We start from the raw sequence: 20,617 nt of genomic DNA on the forward strand, positions 1-20,617 counted from the left end.
GGCGGGCGGGGTACACCCTGAACTGGTTGCCAGCCAATCGCAGGGTACATACAAACAAACAACCATTCACACTCACATTCACACCTACGGGCAATTTAGTTGTCAATTAACCTCTCATGCATGTTTTTGGGATGTAGGAGGAGTGCCCGGAGAAAACCCACGCAGGCACGAGTCTCTGCGAGGATGAAGGGCAAAGTTTATAAGATCGTGGTGAGGCCAGCCATGATGTACGGATGAGAGACAGTGGCACTGAAGAGACAACAGGAAGCAGAGCTGGAGGTGGCGGAAATTAAGATGTTGAGGTTCGCTCGAGAAGTGACCAAGTTTGATAAAATTAGAAATTAGCTCATCAGAGGGACAGCCAAGGTTAGATGTTTTGGAGACAACGTTAGAGAGAGCAGACTTCGATGGTTTGGACACGTCCAGAGAAGAAATAGTGATTATATTGGTAGAAGGATGATGAAGATGGAGCGGCCAGGCAAGAGAGCGAGAGGAAGACCACAGAGAAGGTTGATCAAGGACTCCAAAAAGGGTGGGTACTCTGAACTGCTGTTTGGCCCATAGGCACAAACAACAGTCAGGACCCGTCCCCCCACCCGAAGGCGGAGGGAGGCTACCCTCTTGTCCACCAGGGTGAACTCCAAGGTACAGGCGCCGAGCCGGGGAGCAATAAGTATAGCCACACCTGCTCTGCGCCTCTCACCGTGGGCAAGAGAGTCCAGAGACTGGTACCAGAGCCCAAGCTTTGCGTGGAGGCGAGTTGACTATATCTAGTCAGAACTTCTCAATCTCACACACCAGCTCGGGCTCCTTCCCTGCTAGAGAGGTGACACTCCACGTCCCTAGAGCCAGCTTCTGTAGCCGGGGATCGGATCGCAAAGGTCCCCGCCTTCGGCCACAGCCCAGCTCGCACTGCACCCGACCCCTATGGCCCCTCCCACAGGTGGTGAGCCCAGGGAAAGGGGGACCCACGTTACCCTTTCTGGCTGTGCCCGGCCGGGCCCCATGGGTGCAGGCCCAGCCACCAGGTGCTCGCCTTCGAGCCCCACCTCCAGGCCTGGCTCCAGAAGGGGGCCCCGGTGACCCGCGTCCGGGCAAGGGAAACCTGAATCCATTTATTTTACTTGTCATTGGGGTTTTTGGAGCCGTGCTTTGTCTGGTCCCTCACCTAGGACCTGTTTGCCATGGGTGACCCTGCCAGGGGCATAAAGCCCCAGACAACTCCTAGGATCATTGGGACACATAAACCCCTCCACCACGATAAGGTGATGGCTCAAGGAGGGGATGAACATAGAAGCCATAATTTATTAACAATTAGACAGAATCATGATTATGTTTGCAATTTAACATTTTGCAGAATAATTTTGATTGCATTACATAATAGACCAACACCACCTCTTCACTGCCACCATGGGGTCACCCAGTCCCTCAATAACCCCTCTGCTCGTGACCTCAACCCCTGATGCTGTTGCTTATCATAACAAAACAATAATAATTTTAGCAAGAGTTATGTTCTTAATACACAAAGACATTCCATGTCAGAAAATGCCATAAATTACACACCAACACACACCCACTTTGAAGGTTTACGCTTTCTTATATCAAAGTAAACCCGCTCATTTGTTCACATATCAAATAATATGTAAGTAGCCCTGAATTGCTTAAAGTGTCATTCACAAAGTCAGGTCACAGAGACAACAAGAATCAACGATGCTTGCAATACATCCATCCATCCATCCATTTTGCCCTGGAGCCTATCCCAGCTATCTTCGGGCGGGGGGCAGGGTACACCCTGAACTGGTCGCCAGCCAATTGCAGTGCTTGCAATACATAAGGACGAAAGTAATGAACAATTTTGTGTCCCAAATAATTTGGATAACAAATGCATTGTCTGCTCGGTGTAATATTTTGCCATTTTCCCACTGTGCCCACCTGAAGTCGTGCTGCTGTAAAGTCGTGCTCCACTGAAAAGATCTGTCAATCTTTGCACATTTCGGTTCACATCCGTTGTGGGGGCAGGGGGGCCGACACGACCCGCTTAGGGATTGTCTAAATTAACAATTGTTGACTACAACAGCAGTCCCTGGTGGTCTAGTGGTTAGGATTCCGTGCTCTCACTGCCGTGGCCTGGGTTCGATTCCCGGTCAGGGAACGTTAATCCTTAAACCTATTTGGTCATGTGTTGCTGTGATTTCTGTTGACCTGGGTTTGGTCCTCTCTAACTGCTCCCCGATGGGAGGCACAAGCCAGTGCAAAACTGTAGGCTGGTCCCAACCCCGGAAAAATGCAGAGGGTTGTGTTATGAAGGGCATCCGTCTTAAAACTTTGCCAAACAAATGTGAGTGTTCATCCAAAAAATTCCATACTGGATCGGTCGTGGCCAGGGTGAGCAACGTCCAAAATTCAGCTACTGTGGGTCGAAGATGGGTTTAAATTTTATTACCATGGTGTAGATGGGAAGAGGAATGGAGTAGGGGTTATTTTAAAGGAAGAGTTAGCTGAGAATTTCTTGGAGGTGAAAAGAATATCAGATGGAGTGATGAGGCTGAAACTTGAAATTGAGGGTGTTATGTATAATGTGATTAGTGTCTATGCCCCACAGGTAGGATGTAACCTAGAGGTGAAGGAGAAATTCTGGACAGAGCTAAACAAAGTAGTTCTGAGCATCCCAGACAGAGAGAGTCGTGATTGGTGCAGATTGTAATGGACATGTTGGTGAGGGAAACAGGGCTGATGAAGAAGTCATGGGTAAGTACTGCATCCAGGAAAGGAACTTGGAGGGGCAGATGGTGGTAGACTTTGCAAAAAGGATGGAAATGGCTGTCGTGATCACTTTTTTCAAAAGAGGCTAGAAGATAGGGTGACCTACAAGAGCGGAGGTCGAAGGACGCAGGTGGATTACATCTTGTGCAGATGATGTAATCTGAAGGAGTTTACCGACTGTAAGGTAGTGGTTGGGGAGAGTGTGGCTTGACAGCATAGGATGGTGGTGTGTAAGATGACTCTGGTGGTGGGGAGGAAAATTAGGAAGAAAAAGGCAGAACAGAGAACGATGTGGTGGAAGCTGAGACAGGACGAGTGTTGTGCAGCTTTTCGGGAAGAGGTGAGACAGGCTCTCGGTGGACAGGAGGAGCTTCCAGAAGACTGGACCACTGCAGCCAAGGTGATCAGAGAGGCAGGCAGGAGAGTACTTGGTGTATGTTCTGGCAGGAAAGAAGAGAAGGAGACTTGGTGGTGGAACCTCACAGTACAGGAAATCATACAAGGAAAGAGATTAGCTAAGAAGAAGTGGGACATTTAGAGGACCGAGGAGAGGCAAAAGGAATACATTGAGATGTGATGTTGTCATATGTGTGTGTGTTCCGGGTTTTGTCTTCCCCCCGTTTCACACACACCTGCTCCTGTGAGCATCTTCATCACCTGTGCCTCGTTCACCCTAATTACCCCTTGTATATAACCTCGTGTCTCATTTCCTCTCGTTGCCAGTTCGTTGTACCTTGTCGTCGCGTTCCAGCATTCCTTGTTTCCACGTCATAGATTCACAGTAAGACTTGACCCTGTTCCGATTATCGACCTTGTCTCTTTGCCTCATGTTTTTGGATACTGTTGCCTCTCTTGGATTGCCTGCCTGTGTACCGACCTATGCCCGTCTATTAAACCTCTCTTTTTGGAAACTGTCCATTTGTTTTGGAGTCGTGCATTTTTGGGTCCTATCCTCTGTTCCGTTCATGACGGAACGAACTGGCCAGAACATGGACCCAGCAGACTCAGACCCGGTGCGCAAAGCCCTTCAAGCGCAGGGTCAACGCCTCGCGAAGCAGGATGAGCAGATTGCCGCCCTCCACCTTCATCTAGAGGGACTGTCAAGGAATCAGGACAATATGATGAGGCAGGTGGCCTCGCAGTTTGAACTTCTTTTGAAATTTTTTCAAGAGAAGGAACCAGTTGGCACCACACCCAGTACTGCCACGGTATTTCCGTGTGAAGTAGTCACCATGCAGCCACCTGCCACCTCCGCTGCTGCTGTCTCCCCACAGCTCTCTCGACCGGAGAGGTTCTCTGGAGAATCTGGGAACATTAAGCCGTTCATCACGCAGTGCGAACTCCACTTTGAACTGCAGGCAGCCGCCTTCCCCACCGAGCGGGCAAAGATCGCATTCGTCATTTCCCACCTGACTGGTCGTGCGGAGGCGTGGGCTACTGCTGAATGGAGCCGCAATTCCGCCGCGTGTCATTCATGGGCTTTTTTCGTCAAGACTATGGAGCAAATTTTTCAATTTTCCACTCCTGATCGTGAGGCAGCTCGCTCCCTTGTCACCTTACAACAAGGCAAGCGCAGGGTGTCAGATTACGCGATTGAGTTTCGCATTCTAGCAGCTGAGACTCATTGGAATAATCGGGCGCTACTCGATGCCTTTTTTCAAGGACTATCCCCCGCCGTCAAGGATCATTTAGTCCCGCTAGACCTGCCAACCGACTTGGACACTCTCATCGCTCTCGCCCTCAAGATCGACAGAAGGCTTTTGGATCGCGAGCTGGATGGAGATCGGCGGAGGGATGCATCACCGCGCACTTGGAGGACGAGCCTCGGTGACAAGCCAAACCAAGGCAGATTCCCTGCTGCCAGTCTCAATCCACTGGCTAGCGTCACCACGGATGAGCCCATGCAACGGGGCAGGTTCCGTCTCTCCCCTGAGGAACGTCAACGCCGGCTGAGGGAAGGGCGGTGCTTCTACTGCGGTCAGTTGGGTCATTCCGTGAGCAACTGTCACGTCAAAGTTGCCGGTGCCGGTAGCCAGGGCACGGGAGAGGTGAGTTTGAATTTCATTAAGGAAGACCCTACACAGGTTCTTCCTAAAGTGACACTATGCTCTCCTGATCAAGAAATTCATACACCTGTTTTAATTGACTCTGGTTCTGATGCAAACTTACTCAACTCCATCCTTGTTAGACGTATGCACCTTAGAACCTTTGGAATAAAACGCCACCGCAACACCTATGCTGCAGACGGCAGTTTTATGGGCAAGATCACTCACCGCACCCAAACACTCACATTGACATTCCCTGATTCTCACTCGGAACGTATTAGTTTTCATGTTTTTGACGCCATAAATCATGACGTTATCTTAGGGAACCCATGGTTGAAATTACATAACCCCCACATTGACTGGTCCTCTGGGCAGGTTATGTCATGGGGCAGCAATTGCGCCCGGAACTGTTTCAAGCCGCCACGTGATGTTCAGGGTCATGTTTCTAAGGACACTCCACAGACCCCATCTGCGGATCCTGATTTATCTCAAGTGCCCACCTGTTATCAGGATATTAAAGATGTTTTTTCCAAGTCCAAGGCCAAATCCCTTCCACCCCACAGACCTTATGACTGTGCTATTGACTTGCTGCCTGGAACCACACCCCCACGAGGGAGGTTGTTCTCTCTTTCAGGGCCGGAACACAAGGCCATGAAGGAATACGTAGAAGAATCACTGGCAGCCGGGATCATTTGCCCGTCTTCATCCCCTGCGGGAGCAGGATTTTTCTTCGTGGACAAGAAAGACAAGACCGTGCGACCCTGTATCGATTACCGGGGTCTCAATGAGATCACGGTAAAAAACAGGTACCCTCTTCCTCTCATCTCCACCGCCTTTGAGTTCCTGGAGGGAGCCAAGATTTTCACAAAACTGGACTTAAGAAATGCATATCATCTAGTCAGGATAAGGGAGGGGGATGAATGGAAAACAGCATTTAACACACCAACGGGACATTATGAATATTTGGTAATGCCTTTTGGGCTTACTAACGCTCCAGCTGTTTTCCAGAACCTTGTCAACGATGTCCTGCGCGACATGTTGAATGTTTATGTTTTTGTTTATTTAGATGATATTCTGATATTCTCCCCGGATGAGGAGACTCACATTATTCATGTCCGCTCTGTTTTGCAGCAGTTACTGCAGAATCAACTCTATGTCAAGGCTGAGAAATGTGAGTTCCACCAGGCGTCCGTTTCTTTTCTGGGTTTCGTCCTGGCTCAAGGTGAAGTCAAGATGGACCCTTGCAAAGTCGATGCCGTTATTAATTGGCCTACTCCCACATCACGCAAAGATGTACAAAGGTTCTTAGGGTTCGCAAACTTCTACAGGAAATTCATCAGGAATTTCAGTTCTATAGCCTCTCCTTTGCATGATCTTCCCTCGCCACACAAACCTTTTGTATGGAACCCGCTTTGTCATGCAGCTTTTCAAAAACTTAAGTCGAGCTTTACCTCCGCTCCCATCCTTACTTTGCCAGATCTCAAACAGCAGTTTGTGGTAGAAGTCGATGCGTCTGATGCCGGAATAGGAGCAGTGCTCTCCCAGAAGTCTCTCAAGGATGAGAAGTTACATCCTTGTGCGTTTCTCTCCAAAAAATTGACCCCAGCTGAAAAAAATTATGACATTGGCGACCGTGAACTGTTGGCAGTCAAGGTGGCTTTGATGGAGTGGAGGCACTGGCTAGAGGGGGACATACTCCGTTTTTAGTATGGACAGATCACAAGAACCTTGAATATATTAAAACTGCCAAAAGATTAAATGCGAGGCAGGCTAGATGGGCTCTTTTCTTCTCTAGATTTAATTTTACGTTATCATACCGACCGGGTTCTAAAAATGGTAAGCCAGATGCTTTGTCACGCATTTTCTCCGAGGAGAGTTCTTTGTCCGACCCTAAGACTATTTTGCCTAAGTCATGCTTCATTTCCGCTTTTGTTTGGGACATTGAGACTGCGGTTGAAGGGGCTCTGAAAGACACTCCTAGCCCTGAAGATTGCCCCGAGAACAGGCTTTATGTGGTTCCGACCTTAAGGGGAAAAGTCATCCACTGGGCTCACACGAACTGAACGGTATGTCACCCATGCATTGCCAAGACGCTATCAGTGGTCGAACAGCGCTTTTGGTGGCCTAATGTTAGGAGGGATGTTAGCGATTACGTCAATGCTTGCCAGGTATGTGCTGCTAACAAGCCCTCTCATCAACGTCCTTCTGGGGAGTTGCGACCCCTGCCAATACCACAACGTCCTTGGTCAGACATTTCCGTAGACTTTGTTACAGGATTACCGGCCTCTAAAGGCAATACCACCATTCTTACAGTTGTTGACAGGTTCTCTAAGATGCCGCACTTCATTGCGCTTCCAAAACTCCCCTCAGCTAAAGCTCACTGCCGAGCTAATGATTAATCAGGTTTTTAAGTTCCATGGTTTCCCCAAGAATGTGGTGTCTGATAGGGGTCCCCAATTCATTTCGCAATTTTGGAAGGAGTTTTGTAAACTCATAGGTGCTACAGTCAGTCTGTCATCCGGGTTTCATCCTGAAACCAACGGCCAAACCGAGAGGCTGAACCAGGACCTGGAGACGGGGCTCCGATGTCTCGCTTCACAGGAGCCGCGATCCTGGTCTCAGAAACTGGTTTGGGTCGAATTCTCCCACAATTCCCTCCCCTCTGCATCCACTGGTCTATCGCCTTTTCACGTTGTGCATGGTTACCAACCATCTCTGTTTCCTGCCATAGCCCCAGAATCCACAGTTCCAGCGGCATTAACCTTGGTGAGACGCTGCAGGAGGACCTGGGAGCGAGCCCGCCAGATGCTGCTGCGCCAGGGACGGTCCTACAAAGCCGCTGCTGACCGTCGGAGGACACCGGCCCCGAACTACAAAGTGGGTCAGCGAGTTTGGCTTTCGACCAAACATATTCCACTCCGGGTGGAGTCCAAGAAGCTCGCTCCCAGGTTCGTTGGGCCCTTCCCCATCACAAAAATCATCAACCCTGTCACCGTGAAGCTGAGGCTCCCAAGGTCTATGCGGGTCCACCCTACTTTTCACGTCAGCCTACTCAAGCCAGCCCGGGAGTCCCCTCTGGTCCCGCCTTCCAGGCCCCCTCCTCCCCCCCGGTTTGTGGATGGGGGCCCTGTCTTCTCTGTGAAGCGGCTGTTGTCATCTCGTCGGAGGGGCAGGGGGTTTCAATATCTGGTGGATTGGGAGGGCTATGGGCCTGAGGAGCGTTCCTGGGTACCGTCTGCGTTTATCGTGGATGATTCGCTCATTCGGGACTTCCACGTTGCGCATCCAGGGGCCCCAGGGCCGTCTGGGGCCGGCCGTTAAGGGGGGGGGGGGGGGGGGGGGGGGTACTGTCATATGTGTGTGTGTTCCGGGTTTTGTTTTCCCCCCCTGTTTCACACACACCTGCTCCTGTGAGCATCTTCATCACCTGTGCCTCGTTCACCCTAATTAACCCTTGTTTATAACCTCGTGTCTCATTTCCTCTCGTTGCCAGTTCGTTGTACCTTGTCGTCGCGTTCCAGCATTCCTTGTTTCCACGTCATAGATTCACAGTAAGACCTGACCCTGTTCCGATTATCGACCTTGTCTCTTTGCCTCATGTTTTTGGATACTGTTGCCTCTCTTGGATTGCCTGCCTGTGTACCGACCTATGCCCGTCTATTAAACCTCTCTTTTTGGAAACTGTCAATTTGTTTTGGAGTCGTGCATTTTTGGGTCCTAGCCTCTGTTCCGTTCATGACAGACCGACTGATTAGCACATCTGCCTTACAGTTCTGACCGGGGTTCAAATCCCGGCCTCCCTTGTGTGGAATTTGCATGTTCTCCCTGTGCCTGCGTGGGTTTTTTCCGGGTACCCAGGTTTCCTTCCACATCCCAAAAACATGCGTGGTAGGTTGATTGAAGACTCTTAATTGCCTGTAGGTGTGAATGTGAGTGCGAATGGTTGCTTGTTTATATGTGCCCTGCCATTGAGTGGCAACCAGTTCAGGGTGTACTCCTGCCCGCAGTTAGCTGGGATAGGTTCCAGCACGGCCGCGACCCTAGTGAGGAAAAGCGATATAGAAAATGGATGGATGGATGGCTGGATAACATCTCAACTTCATTGGAATTGGGGTTTGTAATGTGGTTCCTTCATGCCAATCTTCTTCTTCTTTTCCTTTCGGCTTGTCCCGTTAGGGGTCGCCACAGCGCGTCATCCTTTTCCATGAGAGCCTAGCTCCTGCATCCTCCTCTCGAACACCAACTGCCATCATGTCTTCCCTCACGACATCCATCAACCTTCTCTTTGGTCTTCCTCTACCTCTCTTGCCTGGCAGCTCCATCCTCATGATCCTTCTACCAATATACTCACTATTTCTCCTCTGGACGTGTCCAAACCATTGAAGTCTGCTCTCTCTAACTTCGTCTCCAAAACATCGAACCTTGGCTGTCCTCTGATGAGCTCATTTCTAATTTTATCCAACCTGGTCACTCCAAGAGCGAACCTCAACATCTTCATTTCCGCCACCTCCAGCTCTGCTTCCTGTTGTCTCTTCAGTGCCACTGTCTCTAATCCATACATCATGGCTGGCCTCACCACTGTTTTATAAACTTTGCCCATCATCCTAGCGAAGACTCTTCTGTCACATAACACACCTGACACCTTCCTCCACCCGTTCCAACCTGCTTGGACCCGTTTCTTCACTTCCTGACCACACTCACCATTGCTCTGGACGGTTGACCCCAAGTATTTAAAGTCCTCTACCCTTGCTATCTCTTCTCCCTGTAGCCTCATTCTTCCCCCACCACCCCTCTCATTCATGCACATATATTCTGTTTTACTTCGGCTAATCTTCATTCCTCTTCTTTCCAGTGCATGCCTCCATCTTTCTAACTGCTGCTCCCTGCTTTCACTGCAGATCACAATGTCATCTGCAAACATCATAGTCCACAGGGATTCCAGTCTAACCTCATCTGTCAGCCTATCCATCACCACTGCAAAAAGGAAGGGGCTCAGGGCTGATCCCTGATGCAGTCCCACGTCCACCTTAAATTCTTCTGTCACACCTACAGCACACCTCACCGCTGTTCTGCTGCCCTCGTACATGTCCTGTATTATTCTAACATACTTCTCTGCCACTCCAGACTTCCGCATGCAGTACCACAGTTCCTCTCTGGGTACTCTGTCATAGGCTTTCTCTAGATCTACAAAGACACAATGTAGCTCCTTCTGACCTTCTCTGTACTTTTCCATCAACATCCTCAAGGCAAATAATGCATCTGTGGTACTCTTTCTAGGCATGAAACCATACTGTTGCTCGGAAATACTCACTTCTTTCCTGAGTCTAGACTCCACTACTCTTTCCCATAACTTCATTGTGTGGCTCATCAACTTTATTCCTCTATAGTTGCCACAGCTCTGCACATCACCTTTGTTCTTAAAAATGGGCACCAGTACACTTTTCCTCCATTCCTCAGGCATCTTCTCACGCACTAGAATTCTATTGAACAAGCTGGTCAAAAACTCCACAGCCACCTCTCCTCTCCAAGGTTTTAAGCCGGATGCCCTTCCTGACGCAACCCTCTGCATTTATCCGGGCTTGGGACTGGCCTACAGTTTGCACTGACTTGTCCCCTTCATGCCAATAAAGGGTTAGTAAAATGATGTCAAAGAATCAACAATTGGTTTCTACGGTTTGATGTACAAAAAGTGTAAGCCAACAAATTGTTATTCTTTTTATGATGGTCACAGGCTTCATTTATATAGAGCACATTTCTAACAATGTCACCTCTTTCACTAATTTTTGTGATTATTTATGAGTTTCAAAGTAGAGGATAAAAAAACTAGAATTTGTATTTGGACGTGCAACCCCAATTCCAATGAAGTTGGGACGTTGTGTTAAACATAAATAAAAGCAGAATACAATGATTTGCAAATCATGTTCAATCTATATTTAATTGAATACACTACAAAGACATTTAATGATCAAACTGATCAACTTTATTGTTTTTAGCAAATAATCATTAACTTGGAATTTTATGGCTGCAACACTTTCCAAAAAAGCTGGGACAGGTGGCAAAAAAAGTTGAGGAATGCTCATCAAACGCCTGTTTGAATTACAGGGTAATTGGGAACAGGTGGGTGCCATGATTGGGTATAAAACAATTGAGAAAACAATCGAACAGTTTAAGGACAATGATCCTCAATGTACAATTGCAAGGAAATTATGGATTTCATCATCTACGGTCCGTAATATCATCAAAAGGTTCAGAGAATCTGGAGAAATCACTGCACGTAAGCGGCAAGGCCGGAAACCAACATTGAATGCCCGAGACCTTCTATCCCTCTGGCGGCACTGCATAGAAAACCGACATCAATGTGTGAAGGATATCACCACATGGGCTCAGAAACACTTCAGAAAACCAATGTCAGTCAATACAGTTTGGCACTACATCCGTGCAACTTAAAACTCTACAATGTAAAGCAAAAGCCATTTATCAACAACACCCAGAAACGCCTCCGGCTTCTCTGGGCCCGAGCTCATCGAAGATGGACTGATGCAAAGTGGAAAAGCGTTCTGTGGTCCGACGAGTCCACATTTCAAATTGTTTTTGGAAATTGTGGACGTTGTGTCCTCCGGGCCAAAGAGGAAAAGAACCATCCGGACTGTTATGGACGCAAAGTTCAAAAGCCAGCATCTGTGATGGTATGGGGCTGTGTTAGTGCCAATGGCATGGGTAACTTACACATCTGTGAAGGCAGCATTAATGCTGAAAGGTACATACAGGTTTTGGAGAAACATATGCTGCCATCCAAGCAACGTCTTTTTCAAGGACGCCCCTGCTTATTTTAGCAAGACAATGCCAAACCACATTTTGTATATGTTACAATAGTGAGGCTTCGTAGTAAATGAGTGCGTGTACTAGACTGGCCTGCCTGCAGTCCAGACCTGTCTCCCATTGAAAATGTGTGCCGCATTATGAAAAGTAAAATACGACAACAGAGACCAGACTGTTGAACAGCTGAACCTGTACATCAAGCAAGAATGGGAAAGAATTACACCTAGAAAGCTTCAACAATTAGTGTCCTCAGTTCCCAAATGTTTATTGAATGTTGTTAAAAGAAAAGGAGATGTAACCAGCTTTTTTTGTTTTTTCAGCCATAAAATTCTAAGTTAATGATTATTTGCTCAAAACAATAACGTTTATCAATTGGAACACTAAATATATTGTCTTTGTAGAGTATTCAATTAAATTTAGGTCCAACATGACTTGCAAATCATTGTATTCTGTTTTTATTTATGTTCAACACAACTTCCCAACTTCATTGGAATTGGGGTTGTAATATAATAATGAATATCTTGTTTACGTCAAAAATATAATCCATAAACCCATCAATGATAAACAATACTTGTGTTTAGCAATATCATTTGATCACTCAATAAAAGTGTTTTGTACTGTAATCTCTAAAGATGACGAATTTGTCAACATTCACAGCTCTCAACTCAAATTGATTTCATTTTTTTTTATTTTTGCCTCCAAAAGAGCTGAGTTTTTTTCCCCAAAATACTCTGTAAATGAATGTTTGCTTTATATTGTCCAAGTGAACTTGGGGTCTGCAAGATGAGTTCATTCATATAACATTTCCAATGATTTCCAACATAAGACAAGAGAGACAAGAGAACCATAACCCCCCAATTTACTGTATATCCAATGCCAAGCTTCTTAGTTGGAAGGACCAATGGGAAGACTTGGTGATGGCGAGCGAACCTGAGTGCTTCCTTGGTGAACTTAGAGAACCGGCTCCACCTCAGTATGTCACAAGCCCTTTGAACTCCAGCAATATTTAGACAGCTTATCAGAACCATGCAACAGTTTTATGCCATAACCTTGAACTCTCATCGAGAGCCTTGCAGACATAACAGGAGAGAGTTGGAGGTGTGTTACCAGTACTTAAAACTGCAGGAATGCCAGTTCTGTCTCATTGTCTCACATAAGGAGATAAAAAATGGGACTCTCTCTAGAACTTCATATGTAATTAGTTTTATTATTCTCAATTAATGTTCAAGACAACTCATCCAGTGCTGTTTTTTTTTTGTTTGGTTTTTTTTAACTCCAAATTCCGTTGTATGTTTACACATTGTAAACGGACATTGACCTTCTTTGGCTGTCGTTCATTAGGTTTTTACAACTTTGTTTGGTTGTTTTGACTCCTCACAGTCATTGAAATGGTTCTGGTTCATTCTGTCTGGTCAGACAGATTAACATTGTGGAAGGCTGAATTCTTTGGAAGTGTGCATTAAATCTGAAAAACAGAGTAATCCAACTTCCAAACACTGAACTGTGGACATCATACAGTATCGTAAATCTATAGCGACATTAGAAAGCTCAGCAGGTCTGAATTTTATTGTTTTTACCCCATAGCTATAGACAAGATGTTTACTCAATTTTAAGAATATAGGAGGGTTATTTACTGAAACAATTTTTTCAAAATCCTAACTAAAGGTAGGTTTAAAAAATAATAATAATTTTTAAATGTTTCTCAAAATAATATTGTCGATACTTCAGGATGTGGATAAGCTTCTTTTCAATATTGTGATGGGCTAAAAACAATTCTAAGAAATTAGTCATTACTGTATGACCGTTCATTTTTAAACCAGCAATTTACTGTATGCACAATATCATCAACAGAAATAAAAATACTGTACTGCCAGACATTACCATGATTTTTTTTTTGTGTGTGAGGCAGACGTGCTAACCGCTAGACCACAGTGCTGCCCTGAAATACGCTTGAATAATAATAATAACACTTATCCTGTTCAGGGACACTGGTCGCAGGGCACATATAGACACGTACAACCATTCACACTGTCACCGAGTGGGAGTCCTGCAAATGTACCTCTACACCATCAATGACTTCACAAGAATCAATACAAGATAAAAGTAGTTAAAACCAAACCAATTCCAAGGATACCCGTTGAAAGAGATAGTTTAAATTGATCAAATAAATATTAAATTGATTAAATATGTTTCAAATTTTGAAGTCCTTCCAGTAAGCCATCTCAGTCATGTTATCTTGAATTCTTATAAAAATGATTTTGACAGTTACACAGTGGCGTGTTTCAGCTGTGTTCCTGTCCATGCTTGTTGAAAGATATTCCACATACTTTCCTGATAATTGTTCAACACACTTCACATTTACTCTGTGTTTGCTGAGAGACAGTAACAGTCGGACGCATGTTTACAGTTATCATCGCATTCGTACACGTGGGTGGTATCTTTTTCATTATGTGAATTTGGCAGCAGTGTGCTGCTCTGTAATTGGAGGCAACAGAGCCCAAGAAGGGTCTTCAGTGTTCCAACAAGATGATGGACTTACTCAACCCCCACACTCCTGTCAGCTTTTAACTGAGCTGGCATTCTGCCAGTATGACTGCATAGTCTTGACAGTTGGACCAGGTTTCACACACTGATAAAATACAGCCGGTGTGAAGAGTAATATCCTTTACCCACAGCCGTGCTTCTACTTACTGGATGTGTGATGAAGTTTTTGTCTGGAATTACAAAATGAAATCCAATTAGTTTTTAAAGAATCTGTGTTATCTATTACTATTGGTTGTTGTTGTTGATGTCTTTTCAGACAGTCTAGTGTTCTTGTGCAGTGTGTTCGAATAACACTGTCTAAACAGCAAGTAAAACCGCAGTCAATGAAGACAAAGTTGATGTAAGTTCGATCATTTACTTTCACATTTATCAAAGACACCCATCCATCCATTTTCTTCACCGCTCATCCTCACTAGAGTCGCGGGCATGATGGTGAAAATTGAAAAATAACAGAACACAAAATAGTAAGTCTCTTCACATACTTTTCATGCATAAATGTACATTATTCTATGCACAGCAAAGGTAATAAATAATCAGCCTGCTTTTTAGCATTTAATCAATACCGCAAATATCCAACAGAGGGTGATATTCGACGGTACCTCAAATATATATAGTACGTATATATGTGTATGTCCATCCAGCCATCCATTTTCTGAGCTACTTCTCCTCACAAGGGTCGCGAGCGTGCTGGAGCCTATCCCAGCTATCATCGGGCAGGAGGCGGGCTACATCCTGAACTGGTCGCCAGCCAATCGCAGGGCACATATAAACAAACAACTATTCGCATTCACACCTGCGGGCAATTTAGAATCTTCAATTAACCTACCATGCATGTTTTTGGGATGCGGGGAGGAACCCAGTATCGTAAATGTCAAACTGAGCAGTATATGAACAGTTGACGAATCAATAAGTCAATAAAAAACAAACAACAAAGAAAAGCTCAAAATTACGTTGGGAGAAATATGTGAATATCCATTCTAAATATTTCTGGAAGTGAACATTTTCTATTTTGAAAAGTAACATTGTAAACCGTTGTTGTCGATAAAGTTTTGAAAAGCGCCCTTCCCACCACCAGCGTCTCCGCTCCACCTGAGCTGACTAGATTGAGGAAGTACGCACAATATTGCAACGTTCAACTATTAAGAGTTTTCTCAAAGAGCTTTGATTCTTGACCCTTACCAGAGGAAGGGTGTCAACTTTGAAGGATTAAAAACGTTAACTCGACGAGTTTTGGCCAGGTTTTTCCCCCTTGGAGAAACCCTTTAGATTCAGACACGAATCTCGGTGATTCCTCGGACCGCTACCAGGACTACTTGCGATTCCATCTTCACTGTAAACTTGTTGCTACACCGAGGTCGCGGTAGGAATTGGAATTTTTCTCTATTTGGATTTGTGGAACTTTGAAAGTGCAACTCAACACACATTGCTTGGGGACTTTTACGATTTTTGTCAAAGAAATGACAGCATTTGAAAGCATTGTTCTTTGAATGCTTTGTAATTCCTATTGTCTTTGAATTGAATTTTGATATTGTTGTTAACTTTAAAGGGACATTTTGTATGGTCGACTCGAAGTGTCACGACAGATTTCGCAGTGTGATTTTGGTTGATTTCATAAACCTACAATTGTGCTTGAACCAGAAAATTAAGCAAATAATAGGTTTATCATTATATATATTTACATTTATTTATATATATATATATATATATATATATATAAAATTAGACTAAATGACCGGTCAATAAAATAAAACAGAAATAAAATAGGAAAAAGTGATTGAACTTAAAAACTTTTGTCTCACGCCTTAAGTCAACAACAAGGTGTAATATAACAGGAAAGGTTTTTTAAGGTGCATATGCCAAATGATGTACCCAAAATTATGTTAACTGTCATTTTATCTTGTTTGTTGTTATAAGTAAACTGCCGGCTCAATGTTCAATCTGCTTCGACTCTGGTACTTTCTTTGCTAGTCTTACCATTTATCGAATCTAGAACTAGTCCAGTAGCTTATCTCCCTCTGCCTAACAGCACAGGTGCTACACTAGCGTATGTTTTACCATGCCTGCACCCAATAATACGGTGCGCTTTATGTATTTTTTAAATACAGAAATAGACCCCGTAACTGAGACTGCGCCTTTTAATACGGTGCGCCCTGTGGTCGTGAAAATGCGGTAATCTGCTGGTCTGTGAGCAGACCCAGATCTTCAACTTGAAGGTTTCTGCGTGAAACAGTCCACTTCTGTCTGTGTTGCAGGGAAGGTAAGTACTCATGACTCCAACAACTCCAAAACCAGTCCGCAAAGGGCTGGACTTGTCTCTGTTTAAATAAAGGTCCTTATACGTGAAATCTCCGGGTGCTGGGGAAGCCCCTGAATTTTGTGTGAGCAGCATTGACGGTGACAGAATGAAGGGTTGTTGTGGATCAGCAGATACAGAAAGGAGTGATTGTGCATTTATTATAGCAGTGACCTCAGTCAACAATGTGCAAAGAACCTCATGGGTTATGTGAGTTTTTTGCTGTATCAACACTGAGTCCAGGATTTTTCTGGGAATTCGAATCATGCATTCCCAAAAGCCTCCCATGTGAGAATTGTAGGATTGTCACTATCGAATCTTTTAGAATCAATCATCCTATAGATATTTGGTTGACTAACCGAGTAATCGCCCACCCTCCTCCACTAATAATGGGGGAATTGGATGTATCCAACACCCTCACCCCACCCCACCCCATGGCGAGATGCAAAAACTAGAGGGAATTAAAAAAAAATAAAATAAAATCTGTGAATCCTCGGGCTGTTTGTATCGCATGCCCACCAAGATTGCACCACAGGTGGGTATAAGTGAGCCGACAGCCCACTATAAAAACAATACATCCATCACTCTGTAGTCCACAAAGAGCGCATCTCTGATGGTGATGTTATTCTTGCATTTGAACACAAATCAGTTTCTGTTTACACCTTCTCCCATCAAAAAGTATGTTCCAACTAATGCTAGGGTAACAGTACGTTGCTTTTTACGGTGATAGTTATGAATAACTTAAGTCTGCTTTTTTTTTTTTTTTTTTTTTCCCCCAGCCCTGGAAGCATGAGGTGTATTGAATATCCAGGTGCATTGCTATGATATGAAGATATGTTGCACTGTTTTGTCCATACCAAGCTCCTTGCGTGCTCCAGTAAAAGTAGTACCACAGTTTGAGTGGAGCTGTTTTGCAGTACCCTGATTGCGAAAAGACGTCTGAGGGCATTTATGCAGCTATTAGTGTCCATAGAGTCAATAACTTCGATGTGGACTGCTCTTGAACTGAGAGACATGAACATTACTGCCCACCGCTTACTTTCTGCCTGCCGTCCTCTAATACGTCTGGTTACGACAGGCCAAGGCCCAAAATCATAAAAGCCAATGTACGTAAAAGGAGGACTCGTTTTGAGACGTTCGGGTGGTAGGTTAGCCGTGCACTGCTCTTGAAACTTCCCTTGAAGCTTGCGACAGATTACGCGTTTGTGTAGGACTGAGTTGATCAGCGACCTGCCTTCTATGATCCAAAATCGTAAAAGGATGACCCTGGTGTTTCACTTGCTCATGGTGATGTTGAGTGAGCAGCAGAGAAACATGGCTGTCCTTTGGAAGGCTTACAGTGTTTGTGTATAGATGTGAGTTCAGAATGTCTTAGTCTGCCACCCACACAGATTACTTGGGGCAAAGGGCTGTCTCTTGGGACTGGCTTGTTAGCTCGCAAGGCTGACATCTCGCTTGCAAATGCTGCCTTTTGTGCTGCTTTTAGGGTAACATCCTTTGCTTGGACCATCTCATCTGCAGTGTGCAGTAAGTGACACCTATACCATTCTGTGCATTTACTTCTGTGCTTGGACACTTTATGGGATTTTGTCATGTGAATGAGGAAACCTTACTCCCCTCACTAAGGATATGAAGGTGGAAAAGCATTGAAATCGATCAGGGTTAAGTACTGAACCATCCAGATGAGTAGCACAAGTCTGTACGTGAAGTCTGATTTCATAATCATTATCAGGATCAGTGAGCTCAACCAGCTCACTGGACTGTATTGTCTTGGGCGATGTCTTGTACATGAATGATGGGCCAGTGAACCAAGATGTCTGTGTAAGGTGTTTTGGCAAATGTCTCTAATGTCAGCATGTAAGCTTTTCCATCTTATTTTCATTTTGTTTACCTGCAATGATTTTAGAACTAGTGCAGGGGTCACTATTGAGTGACCAACACAGTGTCAATACAGTGCCGACACAGTTTATGTCGTGTGTCTATACACTCCTTGAGGTATCATCATCCCATCACTAGTTCGTACCCTCACTTATGATCACGAGCTGTGGGTCGTGACCAAAAGAACAAGATCCCGGATACAAGTGGCCGAAATGAGTTTCCTCCGCAGGGTGTCCGGGCTCTCCCTTAGAGATAGCGTGAGAAGCTCGGTCATCCGGGAGGGGCTCAGAGTAGAACCGCTGCTCCTCCACATTGAGAGGAGCCAGATGAGGTAGCTGGGGCATCAGATCCGGATGCCTCCCTGGTGAGGGGTACCGGGCATGTCCCACCGGGAGGAGACCCCGGGGACGACCCAGGACACGCTGGAGAGACTGTGTCTCGCAGCTGGCCTCGGAACACCTCGGGATCCCCCCGGAAGAGCTGGATGAAGTGGCTGGGGAGAGGGAAGTCTGGGCGTCCCTGCTAAAGCTACTGCCCCCGCGACCCGACCTCTGATAAGCAGAAGAAAAGGGATGGATGAATGGTCTATAAATCACGGTTTAGGTCCTGAATAAATGAAAGAAACTCTAATGGAATATAAACTCAGTAGGGCTCTGAGATCTACAGACTAGTGATGGGATGATGATACCGCAAGGAGTGTATTGACACAACTAACTGTGTCGGCACTGTTTTGACACTGTGTTGGTCACTCAATAGTGACCCCTGCAGTAGTTCTAAAATCATTGCAGGTAAACAAATGAAAATAAGATGGAAAAGCTTACATGCTGCAAACCCAACATCAGCCTGTGAAATAATATTTAATCGCTAGTCCTTTACTTAAATTATGATCTCATCATTGTATAACTTAATTTACTCAATTTACACAGAATAGTTAACAATTAGCTTAAAACCTTGTTTGTGGAAATGCTAAAATTAGTTATGTAAAATATAGCAAATTTGTCTAATAAAATTCAGTTAAAATTTGTAACTTATGTCTGGAATTTTTTTAACTTAAGTGTTCAATCATACGAAATAAAAGACTAAAAATTGATTCATTTATGCATTTTTATTGAGTGTCTTTGCTCCAAGATGTTTTCTCCTGCCTTAGAAAAAACTCTTTCACAGGGTACAGATGAAGATGGTGAGCATAAAAATTTAAGTCTGAGTTGATAAGCTTCAGGAACTCCCTGAATCGATCATGTTGACCACAGCCTCATCCACTGCTTGCTTGTTAGGAACTGCAAGCCAAATGGAAATCTTTTGTTAAAACCTTATTAAAGGACTGTAATTTTTACAAACAATATTACAGAGTCACACAAAGCCTTTTGTGTGTAATAAACTATTTTTTAAAATAATTTTTTTTAATGAGAATTTCAACATACCTCGGGTACTCACACGAGTCACTGCCAATTCTTCGTTGCCATGCCGAGCTCTATAATGCCTCAGCATTGATGAAGTGCTCTTATTGACATAAGATAGCTCTGTGGAGCAGAGCAGAAACTTCACCTACAATAAAATAAAAAGTTAATGTATCTGAAAACAATTCAAACCTCTTACCAGAAAAGAGTACAAACATATTTAATTAAAAAACTAACAGTAAACAATGCCCAAAGATTTACCTTATTTGGCATCAGAAGATCAAAATTATTCCAGACTGGGGAAAACCTCTTGGAACAAGGTGAGGGCCAGCAAAAATCCAAAATCCAACAGCAAAACTCCATCCAACAAATCCGCAACATGTCGTTTGTCCAACAGTTTGTTTCCTTATAAACACAATTTTGCACGGAGCATCCAAACGACACACTTCCTGTATCGGTCACATGATTTCTTTCTTAAAGCGATACACGAACCAATATGGGGTTTCACTCTTGTGTGCTCGGCACAGTGCTGACGCACCAGTGTTGTTCATCCCATCACTACTACAGACTCAGGTCAAATAGTGGTGCACAGAGTCCAGAGCAAATGTGGTGAAGCAGCATTTAGCTGTATGCTGCACACAAATGAAATAAGTTGCCAACAGAAGTGACGTCAGCCTCAAGTGTGAATGTCTTTAAGTCCAGGCTAAAAACTCTTCTCTTTTCTTAGTCTTTTTAGAGCATTTCTATATGCTGTTTTAATGGTACTTTTTTTTCTTTGTTTTAAATGTTTATAAGGTGTTTTCTTATGTTTTAATCATGTAAAGCACATTACCTTGTGTATGAAATGTGGTATATACATTTAATTGCTTTAAAGCTGT

General features: G+C 44.6%; 1 long non-coding RNA gene and 1 other non-coding gene across 2 annotated transcripts; one reads left to right on the plus strand and one right to left on the minus strand.

Annotated features, from left to right (window-relative positions):
* Positions 1-2,080: 2,080 nt before the first annotated feature.
* trnae-cuc (transfer RNA glutamic acid (anticodon CUC)) lies at positions 2,081-2,152 on the plus strand. Its single transcript has one exon. It is a non-coding gene; the product is annotated as a tRNA-Glu (tRNA).
* Positions 2,153-19,428: 17,276 nt separating this feature from the next.
* LOC133473262 (uncharacterized) lies at positions 19,429-20,416 on the minus strand. Its single transcript, XR_009787014.1, has 3 exons — positions 20,001-20,416; positions 19,764-19,887; positions 19,429-19,619 (listed from the first exon to the last, which is right to left on the minus strand). It is a non-coding gene; the product is annotated as an uncharacterized LOC133473262 (long non-coding RNA).
* Between the last annotated feature and the right edge of the window lie 201 nt (positions 20,417-20,617).

Source organism: Phyllopteryx taeniolatus, unplaced genomic scaffold, assembly GCF_024500385.1.
Source record: "Phyllopteryx taeniolatus isolate TA_2022b unplaced genomic scaffold, UOR_Ptae_1.2 contig_24, whole genome shotgun sequence".
Classification (NCBI taxonomy): domain Eukaryota; kingdom Metazoa; phylum Chordata; class Actinopteri; order Syngnathiformes; family Syngnathidae; genus Phyllopteryx; species Phyllopteryx taeniolatus.